Source organism: Mustela nigripes, chromosome 1, assembly GCF_022355385.1.
Source record: "Mustela nigripes isolate SB6536 chromosome 1, MUSNIG.SB6536, whole genome shotgun sequence".
Lineage (NCBI taxonomy): Eukaryota > Metazoa > Chordata > Mammalia > Carnivora > Mustelidae > Mustela > Mustela nigripes.
In genome coordinates, this window is record NC_081557.1 from 111,915,415 (window position 1) to 111,936,603 (window position 21,189).

At 41.6% G+C, this 21,189-nt stretch overlaps 1 long non-coding RNA gene across 1 annotated transcript; it reads left to right on the forward strand.

Moving 5' to 3' along the window:
- The first annotated feature begins 422 nt into the window (after positions 1-422).
- On the forward strand, positions 423-8,317 carry LOC132013453 (uncharacterized). Its single transcript, XR_009403007.1, has 3 exons — positions 423-951; positions 4,760-4,819; positions 8,120-8,317. It is a non-coding gene; the product is annotated as an uncharacterized LOC132013453 (long non-coding RNA).
- The last annotated feature ends 12,872 nt before the right edge of the window (positions 8,318-21,189 follow it).

A 21,189-nucleotide genomic window follows, 5' to 3' on the forward strand; every position in this document is an offset into this window, starting at 1 on the left:
GCACAGCCAGGATGGCTGGGACAATGGGTCTCCCTATGGCACCCTGAAGACGATCAGGAAAATGAGCCATAAGAGGAATCGACTTGCACATGAAACCAAAACCAGACACCTTCCTCGATTCCAGGTGAGCACTTACACATCCTCCCCTTGCCTCATGTGCTCATTTGAGGAAGCTGAGCAGAGAAGCATCTCAGGGTCCAAATCTCCCTCTGGTCAAGGACCTGGGAAACAGATATTTCTCCTCCCTGCACCAGCCACCTATGATTGATGTCTGGTGTCCTCCTGTGCTGGGGCAGAATGGTGCAACTGTCACTGTTTCCTGGAATGTCATCACAAACAAGGCTTTGCTGGACAGATTTCAGGAAGTTACCACCACCACCACCAGCAGGAGCAGGCTGCCCAGGTTTAGTCTTTGTCTCGCACATCAGGTCCCATGTGAAACTAGAGCTTCAAGGAGAAGCCCTAGCCACATGGTATGCCATGTGGCCTTGGAAACTAATGGCAGGAGCTGGGATTTCAGTTGCAGATGAAAACTGGTCTCTTCCACACAGCACAGGAAGGGGCAGATTTCTCAGGGGTGTGGCTCTGGAGGAAATGCTTCTGCTGGCTGAATTCACAGACACCAGGCAGAGGACACCTGTGGTGCCTCATTGGAGGAAGCAAGGGGCACACTGGGCAAGAATCCATAATGTTGCCTGTGGGTTGTTCCCCACCAAGCCCCCTGCTAAGACAAGGGCCTGAGAATCCAATAGGAAGCAACTTTCATATCACATCTGCAGCAGGAGGGCTTGCCAGGGAGCAGAGCCCTGTCCCTGGAGCAAGCTGGCCTGTGCATCAAGAGCGATGGGCCACCGCCAGGACCTCTCAGTTCTCGCAGCCATCTGATCTGACTCCCCTGCTAGCAGGCTCACACCTGCTGACATGGGGACTCTGAGTTTTGGTGCAAAATTGGTGAGTACTTTCTCTCTTCTTCCTTTACTCTCATTTCAGGGGCTTTTCAAGGAGTGTTTTTAAGGAACACTTTCCTGTTGATTGCTCAGGCCATAGTCCTTTAGCCCATGGCTACTCTATAGGGAGGAGAAAGTATGCCTTTTGGCTGAAAGTTAGTACCCTGGCCAGAATGGTAATAAGACCCAGAGACTTGATGGCCTCTCTTTATTCCTGTTCTTATACAAAGTTGTCTGTCTTGGGCATGGGACAGGCACCTAAGTCACCAGGATGGCTGCCAATCTTAAGACTCTCATGTGAGGTTTCCTCCTGATTGATCTAATGTGATCCCCTCCACATCCCTGGTCTAGCCAGTTCTGGCCACGGGACCTCCACTGGGAGCCAGCTGAAACCAGGACCTGATTGAATTAAAACCTAACTGGGGACCATTTGTTAGGGAAGTTGGCTGTAAGGACCACGTGTGTAGGTGGACCATGTAGCTTAGGCCATGATGGATTTCAGTCTTTACTCTTTCTTGTCAGTGTCCTCTACTAACTACTTAGAGCTGCAAAATTCTGTAATTTCCCCTTGCCAAGCTTTTCTAGTATTTTCCATGGGTTAAAATGGCAAAACAGTATGCAGCCTTCAGGACAGACAACAGCACAACATGGTATTTTAGTCCATTCACCAGGCACCCATTGGCAGCCTAGGATGTAATGGGGTAGTGGAAGGGCACGCCAGCACCCCTCAGGGCCTTTTTTGGCAGGAATGCCTTCCTGGGGAAGGCAGGATCATGATATGATCAATGTGATCAATAGCGATGTCTTGTGTGAGGGATGCCTCCGGTTGCAGGCACACAGGGGAACCTCTGACATGTCCTGTATGGGACGCCACCCAGGAGTGGGGGTGGTGGTGGTGGATTTGGTAATGGACCTTCTTTCCTATTCTGGGAGCATGGCCTCAGTAGGCTTCTTTGGTTCCCAAGGACTCTACCATGGGGTGCCTTTTAACCCAGTGGAAACAAATTGCATTGTAAAACTTAGAAAAGGACTGAGCTCCTGTAACACTGAATGGCTTCAGTGGGATCTATCAGTTAGATCTCCTCTGCAGGAAATAGGGAGAATGGACCTGGGATACCTTCATTGCTCATACCTAGACCTTCATTGTTCTACAAGAGAACCCTGACCTAAGGGCCTGTTGTAAAAATATGTTTGCCCAAATGGGTCAGCTAGTTTACTCCCTCCTGACATAGTGGATAATCATCTAAATAGGCCTACTCCTAGTAAACCCAGGTTTCTGGAGGATACACAGGCCATTACTAGCAAAGGGACTTTGACTTTATCTCTCTATGTTCTTCCTAATAGATGTGAGGGCTTCTCCCTCACTCATTTCCCATGTCAATGGTTATAACTGGAGCCAACTGTAGTTAGTCTAACTTGAGACAGAGAGTTTAAGGAATATTCCCAAGCAGCTGCCAAAACTTCCTTTGTTTCACAGAAATTCCCTGTCTTCTCTGGCCCGATGTGGACTGCCTAACCCCTCACCTCTTGTTGGCAGAAAAACATGGCATCTGCTCCTCTGTTGAGCTGATGAGCTCTAAAACTGGGAACACTTCCTCTGCCTTCTGGAAGCATTTTGTTTCTTCTGTTCTCCCCTTTCTCCTGTCTCTGTACCAACTTGGGTGCGGCCTGCATAACTGGCCTCTAGACTATCCTCAGTGCTTCCTGCACCATGGCTCCTTCTCTTTTCACTATCAAGGAGCAAGAAGAGCACCCTCTGGACCTAACACCCCACCCCCTACTCCAGATATCCCCACCTGAGTCTCAGGTAAACATTAAAAGTACAGTGTACCCAGGTGGAAAGTAAATCAGTATTTGAACTAAGTTACGTCTGTTGGTTTAATTAAGATATGAGTTATCAGTTATTTTAAGTTATCAGCAGTAAACATGAAACGTCAATCAAAGTTTACTGAAGGTGAAATAAGCTCGTGTTATTTGTTAAAATCTGTTAGCAAAGAGATGACTAAACTGATGGTTAATTTTCTGTCTCAAAGTTTTAATGAGTAAGTGCTGATACAGCTTTCAAAGTCTTTGGTAACCTGAAAGTTTAAAGTTTTGCTTGGATAACAAATAAAATTAAATTTGTTGGACATCTAGATCTTTTCCAAATAGGATAAAGTGCTAAAGCATTGAGTATATGTGCTTTTGACTTCTTATTGCAAAGAAACTAAGAATATTTAAATCTGTTGGTAAACATGTTTTGCACTTAACTGATTCATAAATTTGCCATCTAATGAATTCTGCTGTAACAATTCACAATAGGTTTATATTTAGTCTTCACTAGAGATTAAGGTGTTTATAAGAGAACAAGATTCTGTAACTGTAACTAAGACTGATGGAAATAAGGGAAACAACTATGTATGTGGAAAAGTAGAAGATATATAAGAAAGATTTAAGGAATGGAAATGCATTTTATTGAAGGTAAAAAAAAAAAAGGTAATTTTGTCCTAAATGGGATGGTTGTTTGGAAGGAAATGGCTTGGGACAAAACCTGAATGCAAAGGAAAGTTGTAGAAAGTTTGTGAAGGGAAATCTTCAGAAAAGAAATTTTAGGTATGGTCAGGGCAAACTAAGATTGAAGTGAATTTTAAAAGACACTGGTACAAACTGTGTAAACCTGGTGATTCACAGACCTGTACCCCTGGGGATAAAAATATATTATATGTTTATAAAAAATTAAAAATAAAAAATAAAGACACTGGTACAGAAAGTCTGCTTTCTCCCTGTTCAAAAGAGACAGAGTTTTCTTAGATTAATTGATCTGCTGTTAAGAAGAAAATACAAATGTTTTTCTCTTTGTCTGCCAGAAAAATCAGTTTCTATGTTTTGTTTTATCAGATCTTTAATATCCCTAATCCTATTTAGGCATGTGCTTTAAAAGGTTTTAACAAAATTCCCCAAGATTTAAATCTTGAACAAAGTCTTGACTAATTAGGCTTGCTCGTTTGCTATGTTACATTCTGTTTCTAGCTGTTAAAGCGTTATGTGTCAGTGTGTCCCAGAAAAACTGAGTTTCCTTATCTATAGTATCATAGTAAACTCTTGTATCAGATCATTAGCAGTGTCCACTTCTGAGGGTTTTTTTTTTTTTTTTTTGTAATTTATAATTGTTCTAATTCTCTTGTAAAATTGAGTTTTATCTTCAAGGAGATTCCTATAAAGGACTTTCAGGACAAATACAGGTATTTGATATATTTAAATAAAATGGGTAAGAATTTCCAGAACTAACTAAAGCTGTATTCAAACTAAACCAGAATTAGAAAGATGGGACTAAATGAACTAAAAGATTATAGTGTTATATCTCTTATTTTAGACATTGCTGGCTCTCTAATGTTTGCTCTTCTAGACTAAGAAAACTTTTTAAGATATCTGTGACTTACAGAGATATAAAAATATTCATTTTTAAACAAATCAAAGCATTCAACTTTTCTGTCTATCTGAACCCTCTAAAACTCAAAAGGTCTCTTTCTACTCAAAAGTAGGCATTCTTTCCTCCATGGCAATCAGTCATTTACATAAGTTCAATAAGAATCTGTTCTCCTAGTAAGAGGACACCATTGGAAACACTGGTTATTTTACCAAGGCTTTGACTGGAATGTCATATTTCAGAAAGACATGCATAGACTCAGATATGACCAGACAGCTTTAAGGAACTAAGGTTGACTTTATGAAGCCTGGAGCCATAAAGCCCCTTGGAACTGTTGGCCTGATACCTTGCTTACAGTGTTCCTAGCAGCCTCACTAGGTGAGTAAGGAATGTCACTTCCTGGCAGGTGCAGGAACCTCAGGATACGTTGGGGACCTTTGGAAGAGGAATTCACCCAAACCGACAGGTATTGCAGGCATGTCTGATAGCAAGTATGTGGCTTAGATTCTGGCCTGGAGAAACTACTAAAAGTTCGACCTAGAGATTCCTTATAAGAAGTTCCAGCAAAACAGATTCTAAAAGATCTATATAATCACTCACTGTTCTTGCTGAGCTTATGTAAATAATTAGGCCAAGGTTGTTAAAACTGGACTTGTTTTTCAAGTAAATTAGTACTGATTTGGCTATCTCTGGAAATGAGGGTTATGAGGGAAATGAGAGAAAAATTATGTTTTAATAACACACCTCTATGGATATTAAATTCTAGATTTGATTGTCTTTAAATGTTTGTTGTTTACATAAGCTAGACAATTTGAGGTAAACTTTAGAAAAGTTTCACAATAGCTCATTTAGATGATCTTCTTGCTTTTTTATTCTGTGGGAATAATAGCAAGACCCCATGGCACATGATTAAATGACTGGAAAATAGGATTGATTCCCCAACAATTGTATAACTTAACTATCACCTTGACCATTGTACTTCTCTATAGAGCATAACTGTTCAGAGGTTATTAATCTTGCTTACTCTATTTGGACAGATTTAAGATGCCTCTGTTAAAAATACAAATGACAGTTGGTTTACTGATGACAATAGTTTTCATAAAAAGAATAAGAAAAGCTAGGTATGCCATAGTGTTCCCAAAGCACTTTGCAATTGCCAAAGCCTTAAAAATAAACATTAATACTGACTCCAAATATGCTTTTCTAGTCCTACATGTCCATGGAGCAATTTAGAAGGAAAGGAGACTATTATCAAGCCATAACTCCCTTGGTCCCTACAAAGTGACAATGGACTGCCTTTTATTACAAATTAAAAAGATAGCGCTCCAAAACTGAATAGCCCTTGATATCTTGACTACAGTTATAGAAACCCAAAATTGGAGGACTGTATCCCAACAGGCCCCAATGGTTATATGGCTCTGACTCATGTTCATGGGTTACCCCAGGCTGGATAGGCCACTGTACTCTGGTTTTGCCTGAAATCATGAATGCTTTATTAAAGCCATTACCACCCTGGCCAACCATCCCAAACTTAAAACAATGGTGAACTCATTCTGTGTCTCATTGGTATGACCAACTAATACCCATTTTTGTTTTCCCTTTGGGACTGGAGGGTGTTGTTTGGCACATAAAAGGTCTTAACAAGTACATGGTTCAAAACCTTAGTAATACATAAATAGCATTTTTCTATTAAATAACTAAAACACAAATGTATAAAGCAGCTTTACAAAATAGAATGGCTTTAGCTGTCCTAACAGCTGCACAGGGTGGCACATGTGCAATTATCAAAATAAAATGTTGTGTGTACATCCCAGATTATCACAAAAATGTCACTGGACTATAATACAATATATGAATACCCAGACTGGAACTCTTCAAAATCCTTCTTTCTCTCTCAGTGATTGGTTAAGTTCCTGGTTTAAAAGAGGACTGTGGTCAATGATTAAAGATCTCTTTTTTGGACTTCTCATTGTCTAGCCTTACTAATCTTAATGTGTTGCCTTGTTCAATATTTCTCTACTTAATGCTGAGACTCCGTGGCTACAATGACTTCATGTCGACAGATGATCCTTAGCACTCACAGAAACACTTCATTACTGTCAGTGTTGGATTCAGCTGACTCAGTCTTTTGTAATTCCCCTACACATTCCTCAACTGACCAACATTGACCTGTAGGTAGGGACAGCTCTATGCCCCTATTCAGCAGGAAGAAGTTACAAATGAAGAGACCTTCCACCCTCAACATCCCTAAAGATTTAAGGGTCAAAATTGTTCAGGGGGGAATGATGTGGGAAACAGAAGAAAATTTATTAAATTTATTAAATTATTAATATTATTAAATTATTAAATTTAATTAAATTATTAAATTAAAATATTAAATATTAAATTATTAAATTTCCTACTGACAAGCCCTTAAAACAGGCAGAGTGACTCTCCTCTAGGGACTCAACTATCCCCCACCTTAAGGCTTTGCTAAGGGCAAAGGGCAGTCCTAGAATGACTGACACCTACCCCCAACCAGATCCTACTTTAACAATTCCTTTGGAAACTTTATCTCTAAACCGCCAAGATAGTGTTGACAATCATTCCCAAGCATATGGCCCACTGATACACATCTAAAGGATCTCACGAAAAGGTTTTATTACTGGTAATGAATAAACTTTTCCCCAAAAAATAGCTAGCTCCTCAAGGTCTTAGAAACCTTGCTTCCAAAATTCCTTAGAGATTTATGCCATCCCTAACTCCCTCCCCAACTTGCAAGTATATAATTAGACCCCTCCTCACATCCCCGGGTCAGCAGCTCTTTCTGCCCATGGGTCCTGTCCCTCCCTGTGCTTTAAAAAACCACCATTTTCCACCAAAGATGTCTCAAGAATTCTATCTTGTCTGTTGGCTCCAAACTCTACATCATTGAACCTTATCAATATTCCAAGACTTCATCAAAACTACAGAGAAAATACAGCATGTCCCAATACCTAGATGATCCACTTAGTGAGACTAGAAAGTCAAGCTTCCCTTTAAATCATTTTGAACTTTTCCTCTGCCCTTATTGTAATTCTTTGGGTGAAAAGACTAATCAATTAAGAAACTTCACATTTGAAAAATGACAAGATATCATCCAAGTTTCTACTTGACTTTAAAAAACCACCTAACTCTAGATGCTGGCCACTCTACCACAACATAAGCCCAATGGAATAAACACTGTTAGACGAAGGAAAAAATTGTAAAGATTTTTCTTTCTTTATTAGACAGACAGAGATCACAAGGAGGCAGAGAGTCAGGCAGAGAGAGGGGGGGGGGAGGAGCAGGCTTCCCACTGTGCAGAGAGCCTGATGTGGGGCTCTATCCCAGACCCTGAGATCATGACCTGAGCCAAAGGCAGAGGCTTAACCCACTGAGCCACCTAGGCACCCCGAAGGAACAAATTCTATGTTAAAAACACACACAGAGTAAATCTCATCTTCCCCTTCTAATGAAAGTGATTGCCTAGGGAAAGGGATTTTACAAATACTTTCATAAGCCAGAAATGAACAGAGAAATTGGGATCCCCTGCCATGTGTTTTCCCTGCAGGGAAACTCAGGAGCTCTTGCACCCACTCTAGTTTGCTGACAGCTGCTTCAGTTTAACTTTCGGCTCCACTAGAGACAAGAGAAAAGCCCAGGAGGTATGGGGTTAAAGAGAAAATGTCCATCCTATCCTGACATGGGCATGACATTTCATTCAATGTACCTGTTGCTTTCTCTGAACGCGATGTTCTGTGACAAGCTGAAAGGCTGACTCAGATGCTGATGTTCAAAACTTCAAGTCTCTTGGAGCCAGAGTGGAGAAGTATTGTCAGGTGGGAATAAGAAGGCACCTCCGACATAAGAGGCCTGCATACCTGTTCCAGTTCCTGGGAGAAGTGAAGACACATGCTTGTTTCTTAAGTAGTGATTCGCTTCATTCTAAAGCCTACCAATGCCATTGTCCTTTTTGTAAAAGCAAAACTACTCTTCCAAATAAACACCTCAACTCATCTGTTCCTCATGCAACTTGAGTGGGGTTTGGTTTCCTCCAGCTTCCAGGCCCCCACTAGGAGGATGCTCCTGCAGGATCCTGACAGCCCATTACCACCATCCCGGGGGGACACAGGGCACAATGCTGACGCTGGGGGATGGCCCTGGGGCTTGTTAGTGTCAAACCTGTGCCTGGGGGGACATGAACCTGGAGGCCTGAGGGTCCTTCAGGTTTCTGACAGCCCATTACCACCAACCCCACAGACAGGGCACAAAATGCTGAAGCTGGGGAACTGCCCTGGGGCTTATTAGTGCCATACTTGTGTGTGTGGGGAATAGGGGACACCCTGCTGAACTTGGGGTGTTGCTCAGGACCCATTACCTGCACTGTGCCAGGGGAAAGGGGCACATCACTAAAGTTGGGGACTGTATGCTGTTTTTATATGCACTCTTTCTGGGGAACATGGGAGAACCCTGAAATGTCTGCAACCCATTCTACCAAAGCTTGGGGGAGCAGGTGCCCTGGAGTTCAGGGGTTTGGAGGAAAAGGCAAGTTGACGAACATTGGGCAGAAAAGACTTTCAAGGAAAAAGAAAACCCATCTGAGTCCCTACAATGAGCTCGCTTCATGCACCTTCAAGGACCTTATGCCTGGGACTCCCACCCCAGTGCACAGCCCGCTCTCATGGAGCCTGCACTTACACACACACCCCCAGAATCTGCCTCAGAATCTCTCCCAGGGTCTATTGCCTGCCCAACCTCTGCATCCTGGGGCAGCTCTGGGTCCACCCAAAGAGAGGTAGCTTCGCCCTCATGTGACGCATGGTCGTGGAGGGTTGTGCCCCGAGTCCACTGGATGCCATGCCTGCCTGTTCTGGGCGAACTCCCTGCTTTTGCAAGTAGTCCCAGATGTGCTGCCTTGCTCTAACACCTGGTTGGGTGGGGCAGGCATGGGCAGGTCATGGACAGGGCCTCTCCCAGACTTCCAATCCCTTTCGGGGACCCCTCTGACTGAAGACCACCCTCAGAGTCCTGCCCCTTCCCTTCCTGCACCAGCTCTGCCTGCAGAGATGTTCCTTGCTCCCGGCAAGGTCAACTGCTCTCAGACCTTCCCAGCCTTGGGCTTTAGGAAATGCAATGCCTCTCCCAAAATCCCACCCCACTTTACCCCTCCATTGACATCTTCTGCCCTCATAGAGATCCAGAAGTATATAATCTTACATCTCAGGCTGATTTTATGGATGTTTAGAGGGTTCTGATAGATATTTAGCTCACTTCAGGGGACCGGTTGAAACAAGGTCTTCCCACTTCTCTGCCTTTTGCCCTTGAATATGTCATTTAAATATAACTTTTCTTAAAGTGATTGTCTTTGGGACTTCATGTTGAAACTTGTGATGCCCGTCTGATAATCTAGGTCTTCCAGTTATTTTTCACACCCCTCAACCTTTTGTGATAATCCCTCATGTTCCAGCCAAAAAACTGCAAAAGGTGTTCTTTTCACAGCATATTTTTCCCTTTTGAATTTTGCCTTCTGCTGGAAGGTTCAGGGACAAATGATCCACTTTTTTTTCTTAGTATTTTATAAAAATGATGTAATTGTCTTTTTTTTAAAACTTTGCCTGTTCAACACTTCTCATCTAGAATTCATCTTACAGAAACATGTATCATTGTTTTTCCCTTAGGTAATAGAATATTCTTCCTTATGTTGAGGGTTAAGGAAGAGAAATAGAAATGGCCATACGTATGTCAGTGGAATTTGAGGTCCTGATAAGCAATTACTATCTGTGGGTACAGCTCACAGTAGTCTCCCCAAGGGCAGCACCTAGGTCTGTCACATTTAACACCAATGAATCTATCAGATTTTTATTGTTTTACACACAGATGCGTGTATGCACACACATTTTGAGAGTACAGTTTTGATTCCCAAGGTATTCTTTCTCTCTAGAAGACAGTCCTGACCATACAGGGGCCAGAACAGGAGAAGCGCATTTGAAGAATGACTAATAGTGCTTTTCTAGCCAAAGTCCTTTTGGTTACAAGAGATATTTGAAAAAAAGTATGCAGAAACCTCATTGAAACAAAGTACATGTAGATATTTCATACCCATGGAGCACCACACCCAGTGCTCCATGCAATCCATGCCCTCTATAGTACCCACCACCTGGTACCCAATTGTTGCTGAAGAGGGCTCCACCATCCATTACCAAGACAGGTACCCTCTCCATCTCCCTGCTCACTATTTCTCATAGCACAGGCTCTCAAGTGTCTGTCTCTTTATGTTGGTGCATTCTCTTTTACTGCAGAGAAACAGGTGTCCTCTGTTTACATATCTGTTTGCACTGAAACAATGAGCTCAGGGTCACATGACTCTTTGGTTTCACCCACTGTCTATAGTTGGGATCACTCTTAATTTAAATTCATGAGGAAGTATTTTGATGGTGTGTTAGATTGACAGTGGATTGGATCTAGTGCTTGCTATTGGATCCAGTCAATCACAGCAATCCCACAATGGGTAACAAGACTACTTTAGACTGTTTCTGTCTCCAGAACAGGGCAGGCATATTTAGGGACTAGAAGAAATCCAGGTGATGTGACTGGCTAAAGATATAAGTGATTTTGAGAAGACCAACTTTTTGAGAAACCAAATCACCCTTCTTGTTTAGAAAAAATGTCTCATCCTATCTTTAATTCACTTTGACTGGCTGACATTATAGGACCTTTCATTTTTATTTAATTGCCCAGGACCTCTCATTTTCTCCCAGTTTCATTATTGGCTTTCTTTCTGCCTGGTTCCTGGTGCTCACTTGATCTCTCTTATAAGCCCTGGAACCCCTCTGGCTGGAAGATGCATCTGTCAGCTTTGCTGGACCCATGGCATCTCTCAGCCTTGCCCCTGACTCTTTCCTCATCTAGTGCCTAGAAACATTATTTGACTATAACTCAGGGGTCTAGACCCAAACTCCAGTACTAGATTATTTGGTCAGTACTCGGACGCCCTTTGAGGTGCCATTTAATGTTTAGCTTACTTATGTGAGTCTTCAATTTATTTCTAGAGAGAGTGGATGGGAACTTTTTACTGGCACAGAGGTTAGTTTCTTATAACCTCCTTGGTCATGTTTCAAAAGTAGGAGATATATTATTTTCTGAAACATGAATGAAAACTCAAAGAGCACTTTGAGAGGCAGGCAGCAAATAGGACTATTTGCAGGGAGAAATCTAGGTCAGCAAAGTCACCTTGTTGGAAGGGCATCTGAACAGGCATCAATTCAGGCTAAAGATATTAGTTAATTACACTTATAAATTCTTCATGTTCAAATTTTTGACATTTTATCTTAACTCTCTTTGAGGCCTATATTAGGTTCTTTTATTTATTTTTTGTCTTCTTTGAAAAGTGTATATTCAGATTCTTTGTCCATTTTTTAAAATTTATTTTTTATTTATTTTCAGTGTAACAGTATTCATTATTTTTGCACCACACCCAGTGCTCCATACAATCAGTGCCCTCTATAATACCCACCACCTGGTACCACAACCTCCCACACCCCGCCCCTTCAAAACCCTCAGATTGTTTTTCAGAGTCCATAGTCTCTCATGGTTCACCTCCCCTTCCAATTTTCCCCAACTCCCTTCTCCTCTCTAACTCCCCATGTCCTCCATGCTATTTGTTATGCTCCACAAATAAGTGAAACCATATGATAATTGACTCTCTCTGCTTGGCTTATTTCACTCAGCATAATTTCTTCCAGTTCTGTACATGTTGCTACAAAGGTTGGGTATTTATCCTTTCTGATGGAGGCATAATACTCCATAGTGTATATGGACCACATTTTCCTTATCCATTCGTCTGTTGAAGGGCATCTTGGTTCTTCCCACAGTTTGGCAACCGTGGCCATTGCTGCTATAAACATTGGGGTACAGATGGCCCTTCTTTTCACAACATCTGTATCTTTGGGGTAAATACCCAGTAGTAAAATTGCAGGGTCATAGGGAAGTTCTATTTTTAATTTCTTGAGGAATCTCTACACAGTTATCCAAAGAGGCTGCACCATCTTGCATTCCCAACAACAGTGTAAGAGGGTTCCCCTTTCTCCACAACCTCTCCAACACATGTTGTTTCCTGTCTTGCTAATTTTGGCCATTCTAACTGGTGTAAGGTGATATCTCAATGTGGTTTTAATTTGAATCTCCCTGAGGGCTAGTGATGATGAACATTTTTTCATGTGTCTGATAGCCATTTGTATGTCTTCATGGGAGAAGTATCTGTTCATATCTTCTGCCCATTTTTTGATATGATTGTCTTTTTTGTGTGTGTTGAGTTTGAGGAGTTCTTTATAGATCCTGAATATCAACCTTTTGTCTGTACTGTCATTTGTAAATATCTTCTCCCATTCCGTGGGTTGCCTCTTTATTTTCCTGATTGTTTCCTTTGCTGAGCAGAAGCTTTTGATTTTGATGAAGTCCCAAAAGTTTATTTTCACTTTTGTTTCCTTTGCCGTTGGAGACATATCTTGAAAGAAGTTGCTGTGGCTGATATCGAAGAGATTACTGCCTATGTTCTCCTCTAGGATTCTGATGGATTCCTGTCTCATGTTGAGGTCTTTTATCCATTTTGAGTTTATCTTTGTGTACGGTGTAAGAGAATGGTCGAGTTTCATTCTTCTACATATAGCTGTCCAGTTTTCCAGCACCATTTATTAAAGAGACTGTCTTTTTTCCACTGTATATTTTTTTCTCATTTTGTCGAAGATTATTTGCTTATAGAGTTGAGGGTCCATATCTGGGCTCTCTACTCTGTTCCACTGGTCTATGTGTCTGTTTTTTATGCCAGTACCATGCTGTCTTGGTGATCACAGCTTTGTAGTAAAGCTTGAAATCAGGTAGCATGATGCCCCCTGTTTTATTTTTGTTTTTCAACATTTCCTTAGCGATTTGGGGCCTCTTCTGATTCCATACAAATTTTTGGATTATTTGCTCCAGCTCTTTGAAAAATACCAGTGGAATTTTGATCGGAATGGCATTAAAAGTATAGATTACTCTAGGAAGTATAGACATTTTAACAATGTTTATTCTTCTGATCCAAGAGCATGGAATGGTCTTTCATCTTTTTGTGTCTTCTTCAATTTCTTTCATGAGTGTTCTATAGTTCCTCGAATACAGATCCTTTACCTCTTTGGTTAGGTTTATTCCCAGGTATCTTATGGTTCTTGGTGCTATAGTAAATGGAATCAATTTTCTAATTTCCCTTTCTGTATTTTCATTGTTAATGTATAAGAAAGCCACTGATTTCTGTACATTGACTTTGTATCCTGCCACATTGCTGAATTGCTGTATGAGTTCTAGAAGTTTGGGGGTGGAGTCTTTTGGGTTTTTCATATAAAGAATCATGTCATCTGCAAAGAGAGAGAGTTTGACTTCTTCATTGCCAATTTGGATACCTTTTATTTCTCTTTGTTGTCTGATGGCTGTTGCTAGGACTTCTAATATTATGTTCAACAAGAGTGGTGACAGTGGGCATCCTTGGCGTGTTCCTGATCTCAACGGGAAGGCTGCAAGCTTTTTCCCATTGAGGATGATATTTTCTGTGGGTCTTTCATAGATAGATTTGATGAAGTTCAGGAATGTTCCCTCTATCCCTATACTTTGAAGCATTTTTATCAGGAACAGATGCTGGATTTTGTCAAATGCTTTTTCTGCATCGATTGAGAGGACCATGTGGTTCTTCTCTCTTCTCTTATTAATTTGTTCTATCACATTGATTGATTTGCGAATGTTGAACCATCCTTGTAGCCCAGGGTTGAATCCCACCTGGTCATGGTGGATAATCTTTTTATTGTGCTGTTGGATCATGTTTGCTAGGATCTTGTTGAGAATCTTAGCATCCGTATTCATCAGGGATATTGGTCTGAAATTCTCCTTTTTGGTAGGGTCTTTGCCTGGTTTGGGGATCAGGGTAATGCTGGCTTCATAGAAAGAGTTTGGAAGTTTTCCTTCTGCTTCAATTTTTTGAAACAGCTTCAGGAGAATAGGTGTTATTTCTTCTTTGAAAGTTTGGTAGAATTCCCCAGGGAATCCATCAGGTCCTGGGTTATTGTTTTTTGGGAGATTTTTGATCACTGCTTCAATCTAGTTACTAGATATCAGTCTATTCAGGTTGTCAATTTATTCCTGGTTCAATTTTTGGAGTTTATATTTTTCCAGGAATGCATCCATTTCATCTAGGTTGCTTAGCTTATTGGCATATAACTGTTGATAATAACTTCTGATGATTGTTTCTACTTCCTTGGTGTTAGTTGTGATCTCTCCCTTTTCATTCATAATTTTATGAATTTGGGCTTTCTCTCCTTTCTTTTGGATTAGTGTGGTCAATGGTTTATCGATCTTATTGATTCTTTCAAAAAACCAGCTTCTAGTTTCATTGATACGTTCTACTGTATATCTGGTTTCTACCTCATTGATCTCAGCTCTAATCTTGATTTCCCTTCTTATGTGTGGAGTTGGTTTGATTTGTTGTTGATTCTCCAGTTCTTTAAGGTGTAGAGACAGCTGGTGTGTTCTGGATTTTTCAATTTTTTTAAGAGAGGCTTGGATGGCTATATATTTCTCCCTTAGGACTGATTTTGCTGTATCCCATAGGTTTTGGGCTGAAGTGTCTTCATTCTTATTGGTTTCTATGAATTGTTTCAGGTCTTCTTTGATCTCCTGGTTGATCCAAGCATTTTTAAGCAAGGTGGTCTTTAACTTCCAGGTGTTTGAGTTCCTTCTGAACTTTTCCTTGTGATTGAGCTCCAGTTTCAAGGCATTGTGATCTGAGAATATGCAGGGAATAATCTCAGTCTTTTGGTATCGGTTGAGTCCTGATTTGTGACCCAGTATGTGGTCTATTCTTGAGAAGGTTCCATGTGCACTTGAGAAGAATGAGTATTCTGTTGTTTTAGGGTGGAATGTTCTGTATATATCTATGAGGTTTATCTGGTCCAATGTGTCATTCAATGCTCTTGTTTCTTTATTGATTTTCTGCTTCGATGATCTGTCTATTTCTGAGAGAGGTGTGTTAAGATCTCCTACTTTTAATGTATTCATATCAATCTGATTCTTTATCTTGATTAACAGTTTTCTTATGTAATTGGCTGCTCCCATATTGGGGGCATAGGTATTTACAATTGTTAGATCATCTTGGTGGGTAGTCCCTTTAAGAATGATGTAGTGTCCTTCTGTATCTCTGACTACAGTCTTTAGTTTGAAGTCTAATTTATCTGATATGAGAATCGCTACCCCAGCCTTCTTTTGAGGCCCATTGGCATGAAAGATGCTTCTCCATCCCTTTACTTTCATTCTGCGTGTATCTTTAGGTTCAAAATGGGTCTCTTGTAGACAACATATGGATGGGTCCTGTCATTTTATCCAATCTGCAACCCTGTGCCATTTTATGGGCGCATTTAGGCCATTCACATTGAGAGTGATTATTGATAGATACGTTTTTATTGACATCGTGTTACCTTTAAGTCTTTCTTTCTGTAGATTGTCTCTATATTTCTGTTCAATGCTAGTCTTAGGATTTTTCCTCTTTTATAGAACCCCCCTTAATATTTCCTGCAGTGTCGGCCTGGTGGTTGTGTAGTCTTTTAAGCCTTGCAGGTCTTGGAAACTCTTTATCTTTCCATCCATTTTGAATGTCAGTCTTGCTGGATAAAGTATTCTTGGCTGCATGTTCTTCTCATTTAATGCCCTGAATATATCTTGCCAGTCCTTTCTGGCTTGCCAGGTCTCTGTGGACATGTCTGACATTATTCTGATGGGCTTTCCTCTGTAAGTAAGGCGCCTCTTTGTCCTAGTGGCTTTCAAGAGATTATACCTACAATTATGATTCCTCAATTTGACTATCAGGCGTCTTGATGTTTTTTTGGAATGTATAATCTTGGGTGGATACCGTTCGGCCTCTAGTACATGAACGCTGGTTCCATTCAAGGGATTGGGAAAATTTTCATAAATAACTTGTTCCACTATATCTTCTAGACTTATTTCTTTCTTCTCCCCTTCAGGGATTCCAATAATTCTAACGTTGGAATGTTTCATGGCATCATTTTTTTCCCTGATTCTGTTTTCGTGGTTTCTAAGCTGTTTGTTCCAGGCTTCCTCCTGATCCTTTCTCTCTATCTGTTTTTCCTCCAGATCCCTAATTCTGTCTTCTGTCTCAGTTACCCTAGCTTTGAGAGAATTTAGATTAGATTGAAACTCATTGAGAGCATTGTGAAGTTCATCCCTGATAATTTTCAGCTCTTCCCTAATATTGAAAACATGATCTCTGGTAGTTTTCAGTTCGGCCCTAATCAATTCCATTTGGTCACCCATGTCTTTCTCCAACCTAGCTATTGCTTGGATAATTGTTAGCCTGAGTTCTCTTTCCAACATATTGTCTATGTTGATAGACATTAGCTCTGTTGCTGAAGGCCCATCCTCTGTATTTTTCTTCTGTTGGGCATTTATCTTCCTAGTCATTTTGGTGAGAGATGACTGAACAGATGTAGCTGGATGTATTGACCGTGGTGCAGTCAAGGTGCACCCTGGAACACTTTTGAACAATCAGGATTCCCCACCCATATGAGAGACAAAATAAAAGAAAAAGAGAAAAAGAAAAAAAGAGAGAGAGAGAGAAAGAGAGAGAAAGACAGGAAAGAAAGGGAAGATGAAAGAGAAGGTTCAGCCCAAATGGGCCCCAGATAAGATTTATGAAGTATACAAACAAAGACAGACAAACACAAAGACTGATAAAAGTATAGGACAAGATGAAAAAAAATATATATGCAAATAAAGGAAGAACCTCATCAAAAAGAACCCCAAGTGTAAGGCTTATATACTATCAGGACAAACACAAAAACACAGAAATAATGGTGGAAGAAAAAGTTGGGAGAGTGGTTATAAATTCTCAGTGTGGGAGAGGAAGGTTGTTTTGATTCCTCCTGGATGTATCTTGATATCTTTGTTAAATGACTGAACTTTCCTAAGATAAAGGGGGATTAAAAATTGGTTTACCTAAAGGGGTAGTAATCATTGGGGAAAGGGGATTACTTTGAAGTTTAACTTTATATGGAATATTAGAAAATAAAAATAAAAAGGAATAAACTAGACCAAACTAAACTAAAATTAAAAAAAAAATTCAAGAAATAGAAATCCAAAAGAAAAACACAGGTGTATGTATCAAAAAGTTCAGGTTAGAAGGTTATTATGGAATTTGATGTACTGGACATCTCACTGTGATGGTAAATAGGTTAAAAAATTATCTATAAAAAAAACAGAATAGTGGAAACGAGTTAAAAATAAACGTTGTCCTATGAAGTAGTGGTGGTTGTTCTCTTGTAGTCTTTTTTTTTTTTCTCCTTTCTTGGTTGGTTTTCTGGGGGAGGGGACTGCCACATGGGTTTTCAGTCAATGGTGTTCCCTGAGTTAAGTCCCCCCGCCCCCCTCAAGGGGGTGGGCTCTGAGGAAACTGTTTTTTTTTTCAGGCTTTTGTTCTCTGGCTGTTTTTATGTTTGTTCACTTTTTTTTTTTTTCTCTCACCTTGACCGCTTTTGATGGTATTTGTAGTTTTAGAGGAAAACAAACTGCATCCTGACCTCCGTCTCAGAGAGAAGCCTCAGTCTGGCTGCAGAGCCCAAATAAGTTCTCCCTTGGCCACTGGCAGAGCAGGTTCCAAGTTGCGGTCCCTGGGGACGCAGGATCTTTTGCTTGTACCAAAAACCATGGCAGCGGTGGCTATCTGGGCAGCTCCAGACCACCAGAGAGGTTCCAAGCAGTGATCACACACAGATTTTCCCGCTAGCTCAGGCTGGGAGTGCCTGGTCTTTCTGGGTCTAAAAGCGCCTGGCTTGCATGCACCTCTTGAAAGATGACTCCCCTGAAGGGGAGACTGTGCATCGCGCACACTTTTCAGGCTCCGAGAACGGGACGCACGCAGGTCCAAAAGCACCAGGCTGAGCCTTCACGCACCTCTTTCAGGGGAGAATTTGGGGCATGCGTCTTAGGCTCTAAAACAATGGCGTGCGGGTCAAAGAGCACCGGCCAGGCCTTTGTGTACCTCTTTCAGGGGAGAATGAGGGGCGCACGCATCTCAGGCTGTATAGCAGGGCTTGTGCGTTCTGTCCTCTGGTGAGGCACACAGCCCCTCACAGGAGCCGGACCCCACGTGTTCTCGGCCGCGCTGGTGGCTTAGGGACCAAAAGCTGGTTTCTCCGCTGCACTCTCTCTGCCTCAGCACCGGGGAAGCTGTCCTGGGACAGGGGACTTAAGCCCCTGTCCCTAGCCGCCCCGATGCCCACAATTTTCCCCCGTGATCTTTTGCTCTTTTGAAGTGCTTTCAACCAGTCTCCAAGTTAACGCTGGTCCCCAGAAACAGGGCACTCTCGCTCGTATTGGGGTATTACTTTCCAACCGTCACCTCTGGTGGCTCCCTGCCCTTTTGTTTATCTTCCGATATCAGTCCGCCTTTCCCACTCCGCTTTCCCTGCCCACTGGCGTCTTCTGCCCCTGTAGAGATCCAGACGTGTATAATTCTGATCTCAGGCTGATTTCATGGGTGATCGGAGTTCTTTGGTTGGTAATCAGCTCACTTTAGGGTACATACAGGTTTAAAAGGCGCCTCCTCCTACTTCCCTGCCATCTTGTCCTCCCCTGTATTAGGTTCTTATTTGAGGTGCACAGAAATCACTCACTTCAAAATTATATTACAGGCTTCCTGAAAAATTCACCATTGGTCTTTCCATCCAAGGAGGATCTGAAAGTAAATCTGAGTCTTCTAAGACCAACATCACAGCGCTGATGCTCTTCCTTTCCTGCCTGAGATCTAAGCCTGACACAGGATATCGGGTCATGTCTTGACCCCACGCACTGAGTCCAGCAGCCAAAGTGAATCACTTTATCAGCTTCAGAGTCAAAGGTATGAGCAGAATAGGAAATGAAAGGAATATGAAAGGAAGTTTCAGTGTTCCCCCAGCCTGCACAAAATGATTTAAACCGGAACCAGAGAGTGATATTTGGGGACAGATAATGAGTAACAATGTGTTGTCTCCACCTTCCTGGGATTGTCTTTTTTGACCTGTGTTCAAGGAACTTGGCTAGAATGTGGTGGGTCAGGTGTGATGAGGGGCGCAGTCAACCTGAAGTGTCACCTTCAGTGAGCCATGTGGCTTCCATAGTGCTCCATTTCCGTATAAAGTCACAGTGTTATGTAGGATTGACAGCTCCTAGCGCAAGACATGGGTTGCTTGGTGCATTGTGATTGGTTGTGACATGCATCACAGTAAATTATCACTGATTAACATTTAAAGGAGTAAATTTGAGGCTGCTCCAGGACACTGTCCCTCTTATTTGCTTGCACTGAGATATGGTTGCATGAAAGAGTAGAGGGTAAGTGGGCTTCCTGGGAAACAAAGCACCACAGACCAGGTGGCTGAAAACATCTGAAATTTATCCTCTCAGAGTTCTGGGGCCAGAGGTTGAGTGTTGGTGGGATGGGGTTCCCTCCTGAAGCTCTGGGCTACCTACCCTCTAGTGAATCATGAATCCTAAATAGCAGAGGGAACATCCCAGCTACTGGTGGGTTGCCCACACTCTGGAGGAGGATGTGCTTTACTGAAGATGCAGATGTCTCTGGAAAAATGAGTAGAACATTGCAGGTAGTTGAGGACATGACCCTCTCTGACTTTTGGATTGCTTTTCAGGAGTCCTTCATCTGGCTTCTGGGGCCTTTTAGATGGGTCTTACCAAAACAACCCCAGGTCACTGGGTTCTGTCCCCTTTTAATGTTCCAGAGAGGACATTTGTTTGAGTTGTAGCGATTGTTGTTGCTTTTGGGTGGTGTGCCGCTGTGTGGATTTTGTTTTACATTCATCCAGTGAAAGATACTTGGGTTTGTTTCCACTTTTGGGTGATTGTGAATAAAGCTTATATAAACATTTACGGGAAAAAAATAGTTAATGCATATTAGTATTTATTTGCAACAAATGCATGGCTAGGCATTTCTAGACGTAAATAAGGACTTTGAAAAAATTTTCAGTCATGTATTTGGTTCAAGAATAAACATTTCTAATCTATAGTAACCAGGCTTGATATTCCATTAATAAGGTTGGATCCAGGGTCCTGTGACTTCTGCACCTGCCCAAGACCTTATGCTTAGAAGTGCCCCCCCTTGCTTTAATGCTTTGCTGTGATTGTTTGGAAATTTTGCACTGGGACCCACAAATTATGTGGTCACACTAATAAGCATAATCAATGGGAAATTTTCATATCTGCTACACTTTCTCTAGTCTCTCAGATGTTCATATACGATGTGTTTTTTTCCCCTTAATTAGTACCCCCATCCCGTCCCAGTATTGCATATTCTGTTAAAAAGGAGCAGACACATGTTGTTTCCTGTCTTGCTAATTTTGGCCATTCTAATTGGTGTGAGGTGATATCTCAATGTGGTTTTAATTTGAATCTCCCTGATGGCTAGTGAGGATGAACATTTTTTCATGTGTCTAATAGCCATTTGTATGTCTTCATGGGAGAAGTGAAAAGAAGGGCCATCTGTACCCCAATGTTTATAGCAGCAATGGCCACAGTTGCCAAACTGTGGAAAGAACGAAGATGCCCTTCAACGGACGAATGGATAAGGAAGATGTGGTCCATATACACTATGGAGTATTATGCCTCCATCAGAAAGGATGAATACCCAACTTTTGTAACAACATGGACAGGACTGGAAGAGATTATGCTGAGTGAAATAAGTCAAGCAGAGAGAGTCAATTATCGTATGGTTTCACTTATTTGTGGAGCATAACAAATAGCATGGAGGACATGGGGAGA